Below are 23306 nucleotides of genomic sequence, written 5' to 3' on the forward strand. Positions count from 1 at the left end.
TCAGACATCACTCAAACTAGCTGTCAGGCATCACTCCTCACGTCTCACACAAAAACGTTGTCGATCATCCTGCAGACTAGTTGTCAGGCATCACGCATCACACAAAAACGTTGTTGATCGTCCTGCAGACTAGTTGTCAGACATCACTCAAACTAGCTGTCAGGCATCACGCCTCACACAAAAACGTTGTCAATCGTCCTGCAGACTAGTTGTCAAGCATCACTCAAACTAGCTGTCAGTCATCACGCCTCACACAAAAACGTTGTCGATCGTCCTGCAGACTAGTTGTCAAGCATCACTCAAACTAGCTGTCAGTCATCACATGAAAACGCTGTCATTCATTGTTTTTGGTTGTTCTTCTGTGTGTAATGGGGAAAGAATGCCTGTGAAGTAAGCTTCCGGTTACTTCACAGGCATTCTTCACTTCCGGTTGAATACTTTTGCCTTTCAAAATAAAAGCACGCGTTTTTTTATATTTACAACAGATTAAAGTAGTAATCTATGAGACCCAATAGAATTAACATAGTAACACTAAGATGATCATCTAGTTTAATTGACAATAGACTATAGATATATTTATATTTCTTGAAATTCTTTCAACACAAAGACCGGAAGGCTAAATTTGGACACATGTAAATTAAACATAAAAAGTTAAATGGCTTTAAGGTAGATTCCTAGGATACTTCTTTATTGAATGGGAAAGCTTATTTAATTATTTAATGGTAAACTGTTGTTCCATCAGGCATAAGATATCCAAACAATGTAGGGTGTGTGCAGAAAACATTTGACTTCTCCAATAGCCTTGGTTATGGCCTCTTGGTAGACATCCAAAGAATAGCAAGTAGAGGTGATGCACATTAAGCAAAATGGAAGGTTTTGGTCTTATGAAGTCATTTGCAAAATTTAGATACACAAGTCATGTGTATGAGTGATGACGTCAGCTGCACTTAGGAAGAAACAGTTAAAACCCCCAGTTCCATCAAAACATTATTTTCTATCCAAATAAGTAAACAGTTTGATGGTGCAGTAGTTTAAGTGCTCTCCTATTACAATTTATTTATTTAAAAAGACAATGTATCTTTTCCATTTTTATTTTCAATTCTTGTTTTTGTCAGAGGTTAAGACAGATAATTCACCAAAATTCAGTATAACAGTTTATGGACAGTTTATTGACCTTTGTAGGTCAATAACAGGTGATTATAATCCATTGGCAGGTGATTACACTCAAATGACAAAAGCAGCCAATGAGCTGTGTATTGTGAAGCACCATATTGGTAGGAAATGCATGTGGCATCATGGAATGCTATGAATAGGCTAGGCTACAGTTCAAGGCCCAAGTGTCCAGATTAAAGGTTAATTTTAATACAGTGAGTAATCATAACACAGTGGAATTTGACTTTGTCCAATATGCATATCAACTCTCCCCTATATATAACTTTTCGAATGACTGAGGTAGTATATAGAGTATTTTAATCCGTTATGCGTCTAAAAGTAAAATGTGAGAACAAATGGCATAACATTCCACAACGTATTTTGTACAGTGACATTCCAACAAGACCATAAAAATAAATACTTTCCCCTGTGTTTCATGAAATTTATTTGCCAAGATGTACTACAGAGATTAAAGTAACCAAATAAGTCAAAATCTCAAAACACTTGATACTCATTTTCATCACGTGAAGGCTTTATGTAATTTCAAAACGTTAAAAGATGCAGAGTGGCTGGCTGTTATCAGGACCATCAGAGAGGCAGAGTAGCTGGCTGTTATCAGGACCATGAGAGAGGCAGAGTAGCTGGCTGTGATCAGGACCATGAGAGAGGCAGAGTGGCTGGCTGTTATCAGGACCATGAGAGAGGCAGAGTAGCTGGCTGTGATCAGGACCATGAGAGAGGCGGAGTGGCTGGCTGTTATCAGGACCATGAGAGAGGGGCAGAGTAGCTGGCTGTTATCAGGATCATGAGAGAGGCGGAGTGGCTGGCTGTTATCAGGATCATGAGAGAGGAGGAGTGGCTGGCTGTTATCAGGACCATGAGAGAGGGGCAGAGTAGCTGGCTGTTATCAGGACCATGAGAGAGGCGGAGTGGCTGGCTGTTATCAGGACCATCAGAGAGAGGCAGAGTGACATATTTACTTGAAAGTGCAGTCCATTCATTTAGAAGTCTGTGCAGCAAAGATGTGTGTGATGTCCTTTCAACCCGAATCTCTCTGACCAATCAGTTGTCAAAAGTATAGATTAAACCCAGATCGTCATGTTTACTGCCCAGTGGGGGTGGGGGGAGGGAAGCGAGTAGACCCGGACCGATACTGGCGTTGGAAATGAGCCTATACACCTTGGTGCTTGGCCTGCTAGCGCCCTATGTCAGCCAGCTGAATGTATATATCATTGGCCTCTGCAAATGTAGATGGTCTTGCAATATCCCTTTCTTCCAGACACTCATCCACTGACGATGACAATTCAGCATTCTGAAGAATGGCCTCTGCTGCATGCCTAAATTCCACATTTGCCACCAAAGATGGTTCCTCGACCTCACATGCTAATTGTTCGGCATACCGGAGGAGATCGGCATCTATTGGGCTGAGCATATCAACAAAGCCTGTAGAGAAAAACATGCCTCAGTAATTAATACGTTTCTAAACACTTCATCTGATAGTGTCTTTCAATGTTTGTTACATTGATGTTTGAAACTCAATTCAGTATGGAGGCCCGGAACAGTGATTTTTAATGTATTTTCTTAATTATTATCTAACAGTACAATTAAAAAGAGTAATTCAAAAACGAATTCCCAAATTAAGTATTAATCCATCAATAAATAGTTCAATTTGAAAAGGGATTTTCAAAATCATCCATTAAACAGTCGATTTAAAAATTGCCTTTTCAAATTGAACTATACATTGATGGATTAATACTGATTTGTGAATTCGTTTTGGCAGTAGTCTTTTTAATTGTGCAATTAAATCATTGAAGAAACACTTGATTACATTCCAAATTACTCTTCTTGTCCTCCATAATTCAGTAGCCTAAACTAGTGAATGCTACCCCAACCCCAACCCCCCCCCTTCCCCCGAAATCACAATGTATGAGAATAAGTAGCAGAGTGTGCAAATTTAGGCATACCAGCTGGTGGTGAAGTAAACATCAAGTCTGGCTTTCCAAATGGGCCTGCAACATTGTGTTGTTTGCGAATGTCATGGGTGTTCCACATCCACTGTTCCATGGTGAGCTGTCTCTGAAGCAGTGGAAGGTGTGTATATTGCAAACAATTTCTGTAGGTGAACAAGTGGTTATTAAATTAATATTACATGAAATAACAGACGAACAGTAACTGTATAGTATCAATCTTGCTTTAAAGACAAGCTGAACCCATGTGGCGCGAGGCTCTGAGACGTATCAGACTGAAAACAAATCTTGTCTGACATGACAGAGTTGAGAGGCGGGCCATATAGCGTCTCAATTATTTGCTTTGACAATTCTGGGGACTGGGTTTGGTGTTGGCCAATCCTGGCATGTTCCGCCCCCAAATCGAGTGTTAGTTAGTTATACTTTATTTTTCCCCGGGGGAAAATTTGTCATGGGCAAGGTACACCATTGCTTCATATAAATTACACAATAATCACATAACATAGGGTAGAAGCATTTGACATGGTAGTGTGTAGGGCTTCATACAAGACCAAGTAGATGTCTTTTTCTAAGGATTGAAATTGTTGCCTAATTGTACTTGTTTTGTGGACTAAACCATATCAGACATAAATTATAAAAAGTATTTTAACACATTGACTGCCAGCCGTTTTTTTTTTGCTGTAGGTAGCTTTTGCCAAGCCGTTTTTTTGAGGATTCTGGCTCATTTTACAAGAGCCGAGGATTCTTTTCTGCTTGGAGTTTGTCAACACAAAGTTCACAAAAGTACTAATAGAATGTGTGCTTTCTCTGTCTAAAAGAGTTAGTTTGTAGAGTTAGTAGTTATGTAGATATTAGCCGTTGAGTACAGCATGGTTTTAGCGTCTGAGAGTGAAAGCTGAGATAATCGCAGTTTTGTGAAATTCAATCAAACAGGCAGAACAGTCACTTTAACCATTTATTTTTGGCATCAGTGAGAGATCAGACATCCAAACAATATAGTTCCGAACGCCCTCTCCTTCAACTCCTCCCTCCGTGGGCGTGTCTAGTGGCTTTCAGCCTGCGTTTGTCACAAGCGAGTGCTCTGCTGCTGGGAGTTTGAGCAGCCTCCCTCCCTGGCAGCGAGTTTGATCAGCCTCCCTCCCTGGCAGCGAGTGTGGATAGGTCTCACTCGTCTCTTGGGTTTGAGAGCCCCGATGAAGCCCCGTGCGACTCTAGGCTTTATGCTGCCCACACAGTCCATTTCTGGAACCCCCCACCGCAGCAGCGCGAAAGCGTCCCCGCCTACAGTATGAGAATGAGGCTCGTTCGTTTCTGACTGTAAAATCGCCAAGCCATTTCCTTGAGAATGGAGGAAGCAGCCGCGGGAGGCGGCTGCTTTTGGTTGACTTTATCTCTGTCGGGAGAGGACCGTCGCCACCTAGCTGGTCGGTAAAATAGATTATACACATTCAATACTTCCAATATCTCCATAGGAGACGCGGGGGGCATTGATCCACGTAGCACCGTCAAAACATTTTTTTTTTTACGTATATATACGTCAGTGGCAGTCAACGTGTTAAGAGTATTTTTATAGGCCTACATCTTAAAATGTTTGGAAGGGATCTTTGAGGTTTGAAAGTCTTCTTATCATATTATATCTGATGTGAGGTTCACTTAGCTTTGCATAGAAACTGCCGGAAGAAATAATTTGTACTTGTATCCTTTAGTTCATTTCAGAGACTACTTTTTAAAATTGTTACTTGAGTAAATTAATAGAATCAGTACTTCAACTTTTACCAGTCTTAGTATTATTTATGTTTTTACACAAATAACTGTCCTTCTACTTAAGTAAAGAATGTGTGTACTTTTCCTATCCTGATGTGAGAGCCCATTTACCTTTGTCAAAAACTTTGCCGGCTTTGGACAGCTTTCATACACATTTTGACCAATGGCTTATTTTAAAACAAATGTCCATCACCAAACATTTTGTGAAGTCTCAGTGTATACATGTACATGTCTCAATGTCTATTATCCAGGAATCTCATCAACTCCACTGTAGCTTAAAAACTGAGCTCAGGGGAGCTTGTTGAACTGTCTACCCTATATCTTATACTGGCATACATATGTAAGTAGCTAACTGTGAATATTCTTTGGTCTTCTGCGTTCTTTTCTTTTTTTTCTGAATTTTTTGCCCATTTTTATCCCCCATTAGTGCTCATTTTAATTTATTTATCCTGGTTGCTGCTCTACCCTCTGCCGATCTGGGGAGAGCCAAAACTGGCTCCATGCTTCCTCCGAGACATGGGCAGTTAGCCAGCCGCTTCTTTTCACCTGACAGGGGAAGCTTCACCGGTAGGACATAGCACGTGGGAGGATCACGCTATTCCAACGTGTTCCCCTCCCTCTGAACAGGCGCCCCTAACGACCAGTGGAGGCACCACATCAGCAACCAGGATATTGCATGTTTTGGTGAGGGGTTCATATATGAAGGAAACCCTCTTGGGGCACGGGGAGAACATGTAAACTCCACACAGAAAGGCCGTTTGCGGGACCTGGCAACACCATTCCCTTGTCTGTTTGCGGGCGGGAAGAAAATTAAGACTTTGGAGGCAGGCTGTGTGCTGCCCACCCAACCAGAAGGGAGAATCAACAATGGTATTTTCTGTGCTATTTTTCCAGAACAAAAGGTTTTTTTCCCTTCTCTTGGCTTTTGATTGGGTGGCTTGGCTTGAAGGACAAGCCTGGATGGGTTAAAAGCAGACTATATTTCACCGCCCAACCGCAGTGCGCGTTGTGTGTGGCTGGCAGCATGTGTGTGTTGGGTTGTCGTGTGACAATAAAAGACTGGTTTGTCCGTCTGACTTAAAAAAATAAAATAAAATAGGCCTCAATTCACAAACTTCCTGTTAAAAGACCCTGTTAGTTTCCATAGGTATCGTATGATACATTACTAGGTCCAAATCCGAAGGAGAAATTAAATTCATTGTCTCAGAAAGTTCACTTACATGTGGACAGGATTATCCAACTCAATCTGGCCAGACTCCATCATGCCCTAGATATACAGATAATTACACAGGATGTTGACAATATCCACATTTTGTTGAGAATCAACTTGTCTTGCCAGCACAGTTGTTCAAGACGCCTTAGAAAGTGAGCAAAGCTGAATAATAATTGCCTAAGTATTACCTCAAAAGCTGCCTGCCATTTCTTGATCCAGGTTTTCTTCAACATGCTGTTGTAGCATTCAGCTCTCTATAAATCAAAATTGTGAAAAAATATACCCAAAATATAGGAGTCCAATCATTACACGCGACATGCAGAAGCACTGACCAAAATTTAAAAAGTATAGTAAACATACCTGATTGTGCACTGATGTGCCCATTCTGAAGCTGTCTTGTGCTTTGTCACCGTCCTGCCGTAAGTGAAATGCAATCTGCAACCAACAACATAGTTCTCCTTTCCTCTGTCTGCTCTGATGAGTTGTGGGCAACCTGTATTACAAAACAAAGCCAGCGACAAAGAAGGGATTGCGTTAAACGAGTGGTTTGGTTTTCAGCATAAGTCCTGTTAACTCATTCACTGCCAATATCTGACTGGCATTTTTGGCACAGGCCAAGTATTTCCATAATGTTTGGTCATCTTTCAAGACCCACAGTAAATTCTGTACTAGGACTACAGTGATGTCCAATACCTCGAAATGAAGATCTAAGTCTCTACTTTCACCCCCAAAAAGAAAGTTAGCTTTTAGCATGTTCTGTACTCTACTTATAACCCTTTTTATACACCCCATGTTCACCAAAAAAGCCTGTCTGGGAAGAGAAAAGGGAGAAAAAAGCATTTTTGTAAAAGGGCACAATCTCAGGCATAACTCACTCTCAATTCTTTTATTTTGAACTGTATTGACATCAGACATGTAAATATTATTCGTTAGGACACAAATGACAAAAAAAAAAATATATATATATATATATATATATACACATGAAGTGCTTTTTTTTTACATTCAACAATACAGTTTACTCGGTGTGAGTGTGCAGACAGACAGACAGACAGACAGACACACCGACAGACAGACAGACAGACAGACACACACACACACACACACACACACACGATCCCCCTTTTAGATTTCTAACCCAACATAGGATAAGCAATAACCACGCCCTGTGGCGCTGGGATTGGCCAGGAGCAACACTGGAGGGCACGCAGCCCAGCGATTTCATGAACCAACTGAAGAGCTCTTGAGAAGGACAGCGGGCTGCTGTGAGTGCCTTCTGCCCGCTGCTGCCTAGCTGTTCCTGTGTTTATTTTTGATTTGTTCTGGTACACCCGTCCTCGTCCATGTCTCCCTGTCATATCAACTCTGCTATTTGATCGTTCCCGTTTTCCCCTCGGCTATTCAACACGTCCTCACCGCCCTCGCAAACTGATCGATCATTTCCTCATTCCTCCGATGATCAAACACATCTCTTGATTACTTTCTCCCGTTTTCTCCTGGCTGGCACAGAGGAAGGCGACTCCAGCTCGTGCAGCGCGCCGAGGGCGTTTCAATGGCGTTTCTCCTGTCTGCACAAGGAAGCGTTACCCGTTCTCTGCTTTTCCTCTTGCTCAATTTCAAAACAACAGCTGCGGTATATGTTTGATCGCGTGCTGTCGGCTACCCTTTGAAGGCAGGGACCTGTGTCTGTGTCACAGGCTGGGCAAGTGTTTGCTGCAGGCGCTGCACCAATAAAAACAAAAACACGTCAAACACGTCCTTGGCGGGGAAGGCCATTGCTGATATTCAGTCAATTCAGTCTTTGGCGGTGAATGAGTTAAAAAGGTTGTTGTCATATCCACACTCATGAATAAAACTTAAAAAGAAACCCCCCTGTAGTCTAGCATTAAAAATATTTCAAGCACTGGCCAAATACTTCACGTTGTGCGGTGGTTCTCAATAGTTTTCACGTCAAGGCCCCTGAAAATGACACAAATTAGACCACGGACGCAAGGTTAATAATAATTTGCCCCAGGGTCCCCCATCTAATAAGATTTCAGCTTTTAGATGATAAGTGTATGAAACCCATGACCAGTCATAGATTATGTCATTGTATAACTTATGGATAGTATTACACAGACAAAATGTATGGCCCTTTTTGCACGCGACCCCCTGGAACCCCAATGATCCCTTGGGGGCCCAAGAACCACTGATGCAGTGTATTTTTCATTAGGGAATGGTGTACAACTAGAGCAGTGGTTTCCAACCTTGGGGTCGCCTGGAATTCTAATGGGGTCGCCTGAAATTTCTTTAAACACACACAACCAATTTAAAACGCCCGAATATGATTTGGGCTTCATGTAAAATAAATTATTTGAGTCATGAGTTTAAGTCAGGATTGTGAGAATAAAGTCAGATCTGGAAAAAAGTTTGAATTAAGTTATTAATAATTTGGGGGGGGGGCTGAATTCTGAGGGGGAAAAGACAGAATTCTGAGATTAGAGTCAGAATTCTGTCAGTACGTTCAGAAAGAAAAATCAGCATTCTCATTTTAATGTAAGAATTTGGAGGGGAAAAGTCAGAATTTTCAGATTAAACTCATAATTCAGCAAAAACAATCAGATTTCTGTTACATGTGATATCATTGATGAGGTCAATGATGTACCAACATACCGAAATTTGAACGTCTGCGGTCCAATTTTTGGAAAGTCAAAGTGGGGTCACAAGCCAAAAAAGGTTGGGAAGCACTGAGCTACAGGCAAATAAGGATTTTAAATGTCCCTCTGCCTCCTCATTGCTATCGCAACAAATCAAAAATAAATTAATTGAATGGCAAAGTATTGGCTGAATTTTTAAACATTTATACATACCATTGTGCTCTTGGACAGCATCAAGAAAGTATCTTGCAACAAAGCTTTGCTTCCTGTTAGATGTGCCAACCTTAAAGGATGGCTTTACCGTGGGGAATATGAATGTATATTAAATCTCACGCCCCAAGGGTTTTCGAATCCTTAGAAATTTTTGAAATTGCTTCTTCACTGCCAGAGATATCAAGCAGCTCTCACATATTTCTTGGGCCAGCCGACGCGTTTCGCGTCATCTGGCCCAAGTCCGCCTTGTGGAAGTCGAGCTCCTAAGAACTACACTACTTGTGGGCCTGTGCTGCCATGGGCCCGCCTCTAGAGGTCCTCCACGCCCCTTCACAGCTCGTGTACCAAAACAAAGGGCAGCCATTTTTCTTCACCGCATCGGCTGAGTGCTGCTAGCTAACTTAGCTGCTCCTGAGCCATGGCTGAAGCAAACCTATCCGATGAAATTGAAGTATCTGATATGGATGAAGACTATTTTGATAGTGTGCTAATAAACTCGGACATTCAGGGCTACTTATATGAGCCAGAATACAGTGAAGAGGAATTACTCCGTATGGAAGCAGAGGAACAAATACAGGCGACCGAGGCAGGCTCCCCTCAAAGCCCACAGCCCCCCCGAGCGGGTGATACTTTTTGGTGCCGATGCCGAAAATGTGGACCTATGCAGACAGAAGAGGAGTCGCTATGCTGCAGCGAATTTCACAGAGGCCAATTTCTTCTCGAAGAAGTGCCAGCAGACGCGGCGGACGGAGGAGAGGGATGTCTAACCCTGCATCCAAGTTTTCTTCCGCACATGGATCGGTGGGTTTTGGAAACCTTCTTCCTGAGACCAAGAATCAACTGGAAAAGACAACCAAGGCCTGCAGGCCCCGACGGGCGTTTGAGCATTGAGTAAGTGTTGGATGCCAATACATAACAGCCTATGTATTATGCCAGTTCAAGACAGTCGCTGTTTTTCAATCCATAAAATAGATAAGGCGAAGATAGCAGTTGAAACAGCTTGAACGTATTTCACACCAAACTAGTATCACAAAACATATGTGCGGATTATAAATATGTCGAATAGAATAGTGGCCTCTGGGCACAAATTCAATGAGTATGTGATGTTATTCTGAGCAATACAACGATCCGTGTAACAATACGTCACTATACTGTTCGGGTGTTTGTGTTTTAACGTTAGTGTCGATATAGCAGTAGGTTGCGAAGAGAAATATGTAAACGGATGGCCCGCTGTTACAGAAAGAGATAGCCTACAGCCATTGTTTTGTTCCCCGAGGGAGCGATGGAGGATACATGGTTTCGCCTCCTTTTAAATGTAGTATTTTTGAAGAGATCCCTACTTTTTACTGTTTCGTGTCTGTATGTTTTAGAATTAGGCTACATATTTAGTTCTGCTGCATCTGAATTGCTACCGGGGATATCAATAAAATATCTACTCTACTGTGCTACTCTTAGCAATAGATTTAGGATTAGACTATTTATCTGAACATTTGGTATCTAACGTCTACCACCAAACGTTATCCTGCCAATAGGCTTGCCGTTCTAATCTTGCTTTTTGTGTGTGTTTCTTTCTTGCAGTCAGTATCGCCTGACAGCATATCGCCATTTCCTCGAATGGGTCCTGAGAGGCGAAAGACTTGGACGTTTTCACCGTATAGTGTTGCCAGCGTGTGTTGTCCAGTCGATCAGAGCCATGTACCCCGCAAACGATGGTCAATACCGTGGCTTCCGGGACAGCAGTCTTGCTATCGCGGGACTCAATCTCTAAGATCTCCAAGGGCATCCATTTGACATTTTTAGTAGGCTATATCATGGTAAATGTCATCTGAACAACTACTGGAAATTTGAAGGACGATATTTGGACATCCACTATTCATGTCACACCTTGTTTACATAGGCTAACTCTGTTCATTAAAATTTGAAATAGATATTTCACATCTGATGTCTTTATTAGTTCCATTAGAAATTGCACTGAATGGAGAAATATAAATCCTACTGCCTGGTACAATCCCCAAAGGTATCTATTTTTATAGACAGTGGTTCTATAACTTTCTCATGCTAAGCACAATATGGAATGGCTCTCAGATAATTACGTCTAACAATATGGGTATCAGTGTCCAGTAAAAACAGGGGGGAGCGTGTACTTACCTCAAAGAGGAATGAGCCGGGACTTCGACCCTCAGCCGCGGTTGAATAGTCTGCACGTTGTCCCACTAAGGCTGGTCAGCTCCCATCAGACACGTCACCACCTGGGGGGCACAAGAAACACCGCCAATCTTCTGTACATAAACCACACACTATCCCACACTCGCCTGTCACCGCAGCCGGCCTATCTGTGTATCAGCCGCAATGATGGTAAACTACTCACAATTATCCTGGGCAGGAACGTCATCCCCCTATCGAGCCTGGCTGGAGTTGTAGAGGAGAGGTTCCCTCGGCATGTCGGTAGTCACGGCTGTTTGGGTGACGGCTGTGTCGGCTTGGTCTCCTCGGTCGGCTCTCTCTCTCGCTCAGGATGCCGCGTAGGCTGTATCTCCCTCCAGTCTCTGCTTGGCTCGGGTGGCGGCTGTGTCGACTTGGTCTCCCCTCGGTCGGCTCTCTCTCTCGCTCAGGATGCCGCGTAGGCTGTATCTCCCTCCAGTCTCTGCTTGGCTCGGGTGGCGGCTGTGTCGGCTTGGTCTCCCCTCGGTCGGCTCTCTCTCTCGCTCAGGATGCCGCGTAGGCTGTATCTCCCTCCAGTCTCTGCTTGGCTCGGGTGGCGGCTGTGTCGGCTTGGTCTCCCCTCGGTCGGCTCTCTCTCTCGCTCAGGATGCCGCGTAGGCTGTATCTCCCTCCAGTCTCTGCTTGGCTCGGGTGGCGGCTGTGTCGGCTTGGTCTCCCCTCGGTCGGCTCTCTCTCTCGCTCAGGATGCCGCGTAGGCTGTATCTCCCTCCAGTCTCTGCTTGGCTCGGGTGGCGGCTGTCGGCTTGGTCTCCCCTCGGTCGGCTCTCTCTCTCGCTCAGGATGCCGCGTAGGCTGTATCTCCCTCCAGTCTCTGCTTGGCTCAGGTGGCGGCTGTGTCGGCTTGGTCTCCCCTCGGTCGGCTCTCTCTCTCGCTCAGGATGCCGCGTAGGCTGTATCTCCCTCCAGTCTCTGCTTGGCTCGGTTCGTTATCTCCATAGTCTTAGAGGAGGAACGGCAGCTTGGAAGAGGCCCACCTCCCCAGTCTGGGCCAGGTGGAGCAGCTTCTGGGCCTTCCCTCTCTCATTGGTTCAGGGTGAATCAGACAACGTTCCAAGTCAAAAGATCAAATCTAACATGAAAACTGGCCCCATCAAATGAAGACGAAAAGGATTAAAAAAAAAGTCTGTATAGTTCTGTGTGATTGGGACTGCGGTCACAGCAGCCTCCAAAGTTTGTGGCAAAAGGTGGGGACGTAGCCATCATAAAGGTCAAGTGGCAGATGTCCCATGAGCAACTGCATGTCACTGCTGTTGAAAGCGGGGTCTGAATTCTTGGAGTGCTTGTGCCAGTGGAGGCTTTGGGATTCCCGCTATGTTTGCCGGTAGTTCCGGCTGGGGCAGGGCAAGGGATGATGTTGGGGCCTTATAGGCTATGGCCGTGTTCCGTCTCATCTCCATGACAATATCGATGAATGCCCCAATGAATTTTTTGGTGTGCGGAACGAAGACCTTCTTCAAAACAAACCGTTTTGACTTTTTGTCGTACCTCTGTTCGAAACGTGGCTCGCCTGCAAGAGGAGCACATATAAATAAGAATGTTAGAATCTGTAGATGCACATCTGAACGACTCTAGGTTCACTCAGGAATCGGATGATGTAATATCGAAAATTACATAATTTAAATACAGTCAAACTAAAGCTAGCTTGAGCAACCTACCACATACAATTATTACATGCTTCTAATACACCAAACCCACAAAGTACACATTTGGGTGGAACATGGCAAGAGTCAGTTTCTAAAATTAGTCTTTTTCATTTTCAGAGAGTGTATAAAACATATAAACACACCTGTCTTGGTCGTGGCTTGTTTCCGCTTCACAATGTTTTCATTGTGCTCCAGGATGGCCAGATGTACGCGTTCCTTCATCCCCACGTATGAGAACCCCAGCCGTTTTGGGACATATTTGAGCAGAGCACTGTGGAACACTTCCAATGGACCTATTTGGAGAACGATAAAAAGGTGGAAAGAACACAAAAAATGAAACTATGATCATTCAGGAATACATAGACAATGTCAACAAGCCTCCAAGGACAAATATAGACTCACCAGTATGTTTGAACATGGCCATCTGTTTCAAATCACCGATCAGCCTTTTCTCCTGCACTAGTCCTGACAGTTCCAGATAAGCATCGGAATCACCATGGAGCCATACTCTCTTCTTTTGGTCCCTGGCGGACAGAGGTGCATGACGACACTGGTCCTGCTCTCCGTTTTCTGTCCATTGGTGAACACCACGCACATGATAGAGGATGGAGGCCCACCGGCGTTGTAAGTCCTGGATGAAACCATAATTATTGACAATGACCACACTAGAAAGTCATTTGTTAAAAGATCTACAGTATATCAACACAGCAGAAGAAATGTAATATTACATGCTTGGATAGATCTCTCACCTCTTCCACACCGTTGCACATTGCACACGAAAACCACATGTGGTTAGTAATTGACCTATGAAAAAAATTATTATTAAAAATCTGGACATGTTATGTTTTGATATTTTGTGTTAGCCTGCCTCTATGACCACCCACCTGGACCATGTGACGAGAGCCTCGTTGCCTCTTCTTTTGCCCTTGGTCAACAGCTTCTTTCTGAAACCTGTGAGGAAAAAAACATTTATTTGGTCAGACATGTTTTTTACATACATTTTAGCGAAGTTGTACTCGATCAGGAAATTGATACCCGTTAACACTAATAACTATTTACCTTTGGCGGTATGCCAGACGTCAAACTGATGGTTGATGTCCGGATATTCATCCCTCATGATTTTCCTAATGGATGAGGAGCGATCCGTGGTCATCACGGCCACATGCAAGCCTTCATCCAGGATGTTTTCCATACCCCTTCTGAAACCTAGTGGCTCCATTGCAACAGAGCTGGTTGCCTCGGTAACCTACAAAGTAAATGTTAGAAGTTAGTACAATTTTATCCATTTCCATCTATCTTTTCCAAATAACATCTCAAATTACTAGTCGATAATTTACCTGCACAAGTTCAGTGTGAATTATTTCCTTTGTGCTGTCCAGCATAAAGGTGTAATGGCAGTACTTTGCGCTGAACCCAGGGGTGTCACACCTTCCATCACCCAATAAGTGTGGCAGCGTCCCATCTTCTTGAGTCAGGAAAATGTTGGCCATGATCTTTTGTCTCTCTTGGCCATACAAAACCTCGACAGCAGGGTGTAGATAGGCCTTCTGGATGTGGTAATAGGTGGACTCAGAAATCATTTGGAGATTCATGGTTTGAGACCAGTCTGACAGTTCAGTGTACGTGCCACCCCTGGACAACACGGATGCTGCTGCGAGGAGGTTCACTTCCGCCTGCTCCCTCACATCTGGGGATGATGACCATGTGCCAGAGTGTATGCCAAGACATTCCCACTTCACTCTCACCTGGGCCCCAGAGTGATGCCATGACGTCGATAAAACGGGTTGCCCGCATTCCTGACAAAACTTGAAAAGATCCATTAGTCTGGACTTATACACAATGTACTTTTTGTCCTGCCAGTTTCTGATCATGTCTTCATCTGATGATGATGATGAAGATGTGGGGATAAAACTTGATTCTGGCTGGTAAGTGGAGTCATGCACTCCCCCACACTCTGTGCTGACGAAACTGCTGTCATGTTCCAACGGCGTACCGGGGCAGAAAGGCTATAAAGAAATAGAGATATATATCTTCAGAAATTGTATAGGTCAAATTAACATTACCACATCGAAGCGTTTTGAAGTTACTTCGACATTACGCCATTTCAAAATATCATGGATATAAGTGTTACAGGCAGATTGTGTAAGTAACATCTTTGCTAACTAGGGATGCACCGATTGCCATTTTCTTGGCCGATTCCGATTTCCGATTTTTGAATAGTCTGACTTGCCGATACCGATTTTTGCCGATTTCGATTTTTTTCTTCTAAAAACAACAATTGACAGCTTACACAAACGTTTTTGTTACTTTGTTTAAAAATTAAGATTCATAGAACAATTCTTACATCTAATGGGGATCCAAATAAACAAATAAACAATTCTTATCATTTGCATGAAGTAGGACCTTCTCACTCAAACACATCTCAAAATAAAAGTGTTCCAGGTTAGGCTACTGGACAGAGCTTTTTTGTGCAAATACAATGAATACAAAAATTAAATTAAATCCAATAGCCTATATCCCACAGCTATCATGCATTTACTTTTCCAAAAGAAAACAGGTGCAACAGAACATCAAAATGATCCATGGACAAGGAGTTTATAGACTGGCTCCAGACCAGTCCTCTTGAGTAGAGGGGAAATGAGTTTATGAGTTACAGTAACGATCTTCAGTCTGAATATCAGGCGGAGTTTACACACAGTCCGAAGTTTGGTATGCGTATTTTTATCTGCCATCCGAAAAAATATCGTCACGCACAGAAAACGTTGCACACTTGTGAGTCTGATGCATTTTTATTATTATGTCCGTCGTTCTCATGTCGTTCTATTTGCAATACGAAACAAATAGTCTCTCCTGTATCCACGTCACGTTACAACATGACTTGACAGGCTGAGGCAGCAGCGCTGATGTGGAATGGAAAAGCAGGTCGGGGAATGGTTATACTGGACACACTCGCCAAGCCGGCTGTGCGCGGTGGCGGGTTGCTGGAGCACCGCTTCCCGGGGAGAGAGAGCAGAGAGAGGGGGGCCAGTGAGGTGAAGCGAGCCGCTCTGACTGGACTCCAGCCGAGCGGGACACGGCCGCACCTCTGTCTCCACGGCTTATTTTCGACTTGCATGTGTGACAAACTGCGAGCTTTGTCTACTTCACTGACGGTGAAAAAAATCCACAACGAGGAAGGTATGCTGGCGTGTGTGGTGTGGTGGCTGGGTGCCTGTCTCGGTGCTTTGGGGTGCGCGCACGTCATGTGAAAATCGGCTCACAGAATCGGCTATTTAGAGTGACCGGAACAGATCACCGATCGAGGCCGATCACGTGAAAATCGGCCATTTCCGGTCACGTGCCGATCCATCGGTGCATCCCTATTGCTAACTACTCTTGGATTAACTTGTCTGCTGGTACAGATACTTACAGTTTGCCTTGATGCTGCTATGGGAGATTGTAGAAGATCAGCTGGAATGTTTTTAAAAGGTGTCGATGTGCTGGGTCCCCCAGTGTTCTGTAACAACAAATACCATAGAGTTAGGAATTACAGCATGGTTTACCGCCACACAAATCTGTATTTGGAGAGAATCCCCCAAAAAAGGCCGACAACATGTTCAGTCTGAATGCACAGTAGGACGGCTGCAGACAGAGTTGCGACCATTGACTTGACAATCGATCCCTGCGTTATTGCACTCAGAAGAAATCCCCTTTGTTCAAATTTACACACACACACAGCCCCCCTCCCCCACACACATCTTTGCTAACTATTGTTCGATTAACTTGTCTACTGGTAATTCAGATACTTACAGTTTTGCTAGAGGCTGCAATGGGAGAATGTAGTTGATCAGCTGGAATGATTTTCAAAGGTGTAGACGTGCTGGGTCCCCCAGTGTTCTGTAACAACAAAAATCATGGTTTCCAGCCGCACAAAACTGTATTTGCAGAGAAAACACCAAAAATGGCCTATCCAATGTTCAATCTGAATGCACAGTAGGATGGCTGCACACATAGTAGCTCTAATTTCACCTCCTATTGGATGGTTCATTTTGATGCACTATAATTGAGGTTGCTAGGCTACACGTTTCAGTGGTTTAAGACCATTGACTTGATCATCGATCCCTGCGTTTTTGCTCTCTGAAGAAATCCCCTTTGTTGAAATGTAAACACACACAGCCCCCCCTCCCCCACACACCTGGAGATGAGCCCAGCCACTCGCTGCCCCCCCCCCCCCCCCCTCTGTGTTCTTCCCCGAACAAAACGACCATGTTATCGCTACAAACCTTTGAATAAATTGCATTTGTAGAGACTATAGCGGCTTAGCTTGTAAGTGACTATAAGGGTAAAAAACAGCCCAACCAACAATGTACACATATATAGCCTACCTCTTCGTTTGTTTGTGCAGCTGGCGGCCCTGCAGAAAGAGTTTCTTCCATTGACGCTGATTGCACACTGGTTGGACTTTGGGGCCGTGTCGACTGCGAAGCCTCGGGCGCAGGATTCTGAAATGTCACAATAAAAACTAACGTTATAGTGTAAGCCTATATTTATTTTAATTTATTTGATCGACGAACAAAGTTAGTAGACTACTTGGATACGTTAGTTAGATGTGCTTACCAGACGACGCCGTTTCGGCTCTGGGGCAGCGCAAGAAGGCCCTGGTGCTTGTTCATCCAAGTTGAGTGAAGGAATTGCAGTTTCCCTCAGTTTCCTCCGAGGCGGGGCTGCCTCTGGTCCTAGGTAATTTGGTTCATAGTCGTCCTCTTTGAAATGGCGACTGCAAACTCTCAGGTCCATGTTCTCTGCGTATTTCAACGCGCGTAGCCACTGTTTTCTGCGCTCGGGGTCTTGCGGTAAGCGATGCGAAATAAGCGCGTTGCCTGCTAGCTCTGCTGCTCGCCTCTTCTTCGACGTGCACGATTTCACTCCGCATTTTACTGCCATTATTGTGTCTCGACAAACAAGTCTAGTCACGTTGATTCACTTGTTAGGTCTGTCTCCCGGATAATTTTCATCTAGATCAACGGTGAATCACTGCGAGCCGCCCATTGGTCAAGCGTGCACGGTGGGCGTGGAAACGAAGGCCACGCGAGCCCGGTGCTTTGTGGGAAATGTAGTATTTCGAGTCCCCGCACCCGCACCTCCCCCCCACCACCCCCCCCCCCCCCCCACACAGAGTGGATTTCTGGTGATATCTCAGGCTGTAAACAACCAATTTCAAAAATTTCAACGGATTTGAAAACCTTAGGGGCGTGAGATTTAATATATATTCATATCCCCCACGGAAAAGCCGGCCTTTAAGCCACACAACTTTCCTTGAAAATCTATCAAGAAATGACAAATCCATCAATAACGGGGACATGATGATAGTTGAGCTATTACAGCTAAATGGTAACTATTACAGCAAAAGCCAGTCTGTACAGGTTGTAATATCAGGGTCACCACACCTTCTTCAATATCAAATTCAACTTTTTTTTAAAGGAATTTCGAGGCCCAATTCCCCAAATTCAAGGACCCAAAATGGCTTAGTTTGAGACAGGGATCAAGATTAATTACTGCTCCAACACTGCAAATTTTAGAATGATAACTACTCTAGCAGGCTTTACAGAAACTCACACAAAAATTTAAATGAGAGGCTTGAATGTGTGAAGCCTTCCTCAACTGTGCTGTGTTAGTTGCAATTTCAGATGTCAGAAATCAACCGACTGCAACGCTTGTTCCAACATTTGTAGTTTTCACTTGTCGAGAGCTGGAGGTGGAGCGAAGGAGGCTGCCTTGTAATTCTCTATGCAGGGAAACTCCTAAATTCAAGCACTTATTTTTTGCCCCTGTTTTTTTATCCCATTTTTATCCCCCATTAGTGCTAATTTGTAATTGTATTTATCCTGGTTGCTGCTCCACCCTGTGCCAATCTGGGGAGAGCCGAAACTGGCTCCATGCTTCCTCCGAGACATGGGCAGTAGCCAGCCGCTTCTTTTCACCTGACAGGGGAAGCTTCACTGGTAGGACATAGCACGTGGGAGGATCACGCTATTCCAACCAGTTCCCCTCCCTCCGAACAGGCGCCCTTAACGACCAGAGGAGGCACCACATTAGTGACCAGGATATTGCATCTTTTGGTGTGGGGTTCCTATATGAAGGAAGCCCCCAGGGGGCATGGGGAGAACATGCAAACTCCACACAGAAAGGCACTTTTTGAAGCAAATTCTAGCACTTTTAATGACCAATGTCTTTTCAAAAACTTGTAATTCCGATTTTTCAAATACATAAAGGTTCAAGGCTTTCAAGGACCCATGGGAACCCTGTAATATGTACACATTACATACCCATCAACAGCCAGATGGATCCAAAATCCAAAGAATTTAAGTTTGTCATTCCCTGCATCCAATGATAGAAAACATATACATTATTACGTTTATTGTCATAAGATAAAACAACATCAGGTGAAACTATTACTATTACTCACCATCTATATGCCAGGTGTAATTTGGTCCACGGCTGAAGTAGTTCCTGCGGACAATTTTTTTTTGGCCTGGACGCCTTCTTTGCAGACCACTGGCATCAAGGTATCTCATTACTTGTAACACGTCATTCCTAAACATACAACAGAGAGGCACACATTGATTAACAGCATTAAAAACAATGAACTGGGCATATTTGTAATGTTGTGAAGGTATTGTAATACTGTGTGCTAGACTAGTTTTGGCAAAATTTAGTAACCTGTAGCAAGGCCTTATTCCTCTGACATCGCAAACTTGTTTATGCATCGGACGGATACCTTGGAAAGGTGACCAGTGACGCAGCTCACTCTGGAAATAAGTATATTGCACAAATCGAACCTCAATATTCCATCAAGTTGCTTTTAGAGTGAAGAATGCAGAGGCTTTTCTATGTAACAAATAGACGATGAGGCTCTTTAAGCCAGTCAAGAAACTATCATTTGAAATGTAACATAATGGGAATGCGTTCAGAAAAGGCACTGCAGTATGCCTTTAGGAAACGTTGGATTTTAATTAAGCCATACCTGTACAGCATGGCGAATGTTAGTTAGAGGCCTCTGTGTCGCCCTTCGCACCAAATCCAGGGATTTCAAAACTTTTCTCAGATGTCTTTCACTATTAATCAAAAACACAACATGACATAGAAAGAGGTTTTCTTCAGGTCAAACTTGACATTGCCATGATGGGACAATACCTTTTAGTATCTAGAACAGGGTTGCCAACTTTGGCTATCTGGCTGGAGTGATATTTTGATATCTCCCCGTCTGCAGGCTCCCCCCTGAGAGAAAATGTTGTACATTTTAAAGGAAAAATGAATCAATCTGGTGCACTTTGAGAGCAAAATGGAGAAGCTAGAGAATAAGAAACACTGTTACTACTTTAACTAAAATAATAAAGTGCATTAGTTAAAAGCTCCCCAATACACCACCTGAAGACCTCATGACCTGGGGGGGAAGGGGACGTGATGCTTTTGAGAATTGGAGATTTGTGCCAGTTTGACAGTGCTGACGATTGGATGACGAACACTATTTTCTGTAAATGGCTCAGAAAAACACTTCAATGTACCGGGACATCCCATACAATTCTATGTATCTACATTCTGGGTCTAGACTAGAGTTTAACAAGGCTGTGAGTGATTATCCGAGAGCTCACAATAGGGCATTTTATACACTATATGATGATGTAAAAAAAAAAAAAAAAAAAAAACATTTTCTAATGGGTACTATGAGGCCATATTTCATCACATATTAATGTGTTTGGGCTCTTTGGATTCAAAGAGCTTTGTAGCCATACCAAATTTAGACAATTCCATGGCTGTTTTGGTACCACAGTGCAGAAATAGGGAAATAAATCAAATGTAATGGGTTAGTCTAAATGATGTCAGTGATGTCACTTATCCTTATGGAATGAATGGAATGGGGCTAGGGCAAAGTGAGCGCGTGAGATTGAAGGTGAAAGTGTGTCACACGCCAGAAACGTGAGTTGGCAACCCTGATCTAGAACAAAGCTTATACAACGATAATCGAGTGCAGTGGTTAGTCGTTCAAGATTAGACCACAGACCCCCATTTGATAGAATGTTGTCCTACGGCCCCCCATATGGTAATAAGATTGATTCTATTAGATGTTGTATTACAGAAAGTGTATAAACAAAATAGTTCAAAAATCAAAGATCAAAATAGTCATTGTGTTACTTATGAATGGAATTATAGCCTAAATAAATTACCCCCCTTTTGGCTGGGGACCCCCTGGAACCCCCTTAACGACCCATGAGGGTCGCTGGACCCCCATTTGAGAACCACTGGTCTAGTTAACAGATAACAGTACAGCAGCAACATTTGCAGCAACACATTACCTGATTTGGAATCCACGCTGGCAAAGAATCGAGCACATTTCTCTCTGTTTCAAACCGTCTTTAAATAGGGACTTAATCATTTCATCTGGAATTACAGGTTAAGTTTGAAATAGCTGAAAAGAGATGGAATTTCTGATAATCATTTAGCACTCTATTGACAATTGATGTGTAGGCTACATTTTAAGTACAACTCTCTAACTTTTAAATAGCGTTGGAACAGTAAACTAGCACATAACGTTTTTGGAATAAACTGTAAATTAATGTTTATCTCCTTTCTTGCGAACTTTGACTTGACTCCATCATTGTGTGGATACTCCTCTCCGTCGCTTTCTCCATTCTTTACTGCGGCTGCAACACATACAGTAAGCACCATAGATGTATTAGCTAACGTTAGCTAGCATTAGGTGGCAAACTTTTGCTACATCTGCAAGGCTAACTTTAGCTTCCAAATTGAAGATGAGCTGAGTAAACATTAACACTGGAAAACATTAAATCGACCTATTGTGCCCCCCAGTGTATCATGTTAAGCCATACCAAACCCATATATACCAATTTTGCAAATACATTACTGACCTCTTCACTAGCTGCAACGTGCTGAGTGAAGTTTCGCTTCCGGTGCAAGGCCAAGGGGGCAGCTTGTCTTCTTCTTCTTCTTTCTTATTTCCGGCAGTGTAAACGCTACATGGCGTATTACTGCCCTCCTCAGGTTCTACACTTCAACTACGCCCACAATTGAGAAATAATGAACTACGCATAAATAAATAAATAAAAATAAACATTATATCCTCTGGTACAACTCTGATTCATGCAGAAATTTCACTGCCTCTGTGATCAACTGGTGGTTCTTATTCTTCAGGCCAAAGAAAGATTCATGGCCAGTTTAGGACTGCCAATATTTAGCACAGGCCAAAGATTTTCATAATTGTTGGTCATCTTTCAAGACCCACAGTAAATTATCTATTAGCACCAGAGTGATTTGCAATACCTCAAAATGAAGATGTACGTCTCTGGGTTCACCAGGGGAAAAAAAGTGAGCTTTTAGCATGTTCTGTACTCTACTTATAGCCATTTATATACACCCTGTTTTCACCAAAAAGGTCTCTCTGAGAAAGAAATTGCAGAAAATGGCATTTTTGTACAGCACACAATCTCAGGCAGAACTCGCTCTCAATTCTTTTATTTTGAACTGTATTGACATCAGACATGTAAATATTATTCGTTATGACACAAATGACAAAAAAAAAATATATATATATATATATATATATATATATATATATATATATATATATATATATATATACATGAAGTGCTTTACATTCAACAATACAGTTTACTCAGTGTGAGTGAGTGTGCAGACAGACACACAGACAGACAGACAGACAGACACACAGACACACACACACACACACACACACACACACACACACACAGAGAGAGAGAGGGAGTTCTGTCCATCGCACCTCCTTCCAAGGGAACACTATTGATCGCCCCGCAAATTAGCATAGGAGAGGAACACCCATCTGGTCTGAGATCAGCGTCTAGCCTCCTCTGCCTCGCATCGTTTTCCTCCTCTCGTTCGAGCTGGGACGAATGCTGCGACACAGGAACGGGTCCGGCTTGGCTTTGGGACCAGGCGCTGGAACCGGATCGATCATGTTCGTCACGGGTTTGACTACTGCGAACAACTCAATCCAGGTTCGCCCTGCAGCAAGGCGAGCAGTGCAGCGCGCCGAGGGGCGTTTCAATGGCGTTTCTCCTCTCTACAAGGAAGCGCGTTTCTCTGTTTTTCCTCCTGCTCATTTCAAAACAACAGCTGCGGTATGTGTTTGATCGCGTGTTGTCGGCTTGACTTTGAGGCAGGGACCTGATACCATGTCACAGGCTGGGGAAGTGTTTGAACTACGCGCTGCACTAATAAAAACAAAAACACGTCAAACACGTCATTGGCGGGGAGGGCTATTTCTGATAACACGTCAAAGACGTCTTTGGCAGTGAATGAGTTAACCTCTTATAAAAGATTTCCCTTTCTTTCCTATACCTGTTACATTCTAGGAAAACAGCTTGTCCAAAGCATGGTCCAAAGGCGTCTTCTTGTTCTTCTTCTACTAGTGTTTTATGGCGGTTGGCAAACAACGTATGGTGCATTACCGCCACCTTCT

General features: G+C 43.4%; 1 long non-coding RNA gene across 1 annotated transcript; it reads right to left on the bottom strand.

The window, feature by feature from the left end:
- Positions 1–3182: 3182 nt before the first annotated feature.
- On the bottom strand, positions 3183–6352 carry LOC310777058. The gene is made up of 3 exons (XR_014552720.1): positions 6285–6352; positions 6104–6150; positions 3183–3265 (listed from the first exon to the last, which is right to left on the bottom strand). It is a non-coding gene; the product is annotated as an uncharacterized lncRNA (long non-coding RNA).
- Between the last annotated feature and the right edge of the window lie 16954 nt (positions 6353–23306).

The sequence above is a fragment of the Poromitra crassiceps genome (assembly GCF_964638095.1).
Source record: "Poromitra crassiceps genome assembly, chromosome: 5".
NCBI lineage: Eukaryota > Metazoa > Chordata > Actinopteri > Beryciformes > Melamphaidae > Poromitra > Poromitra crassiceps.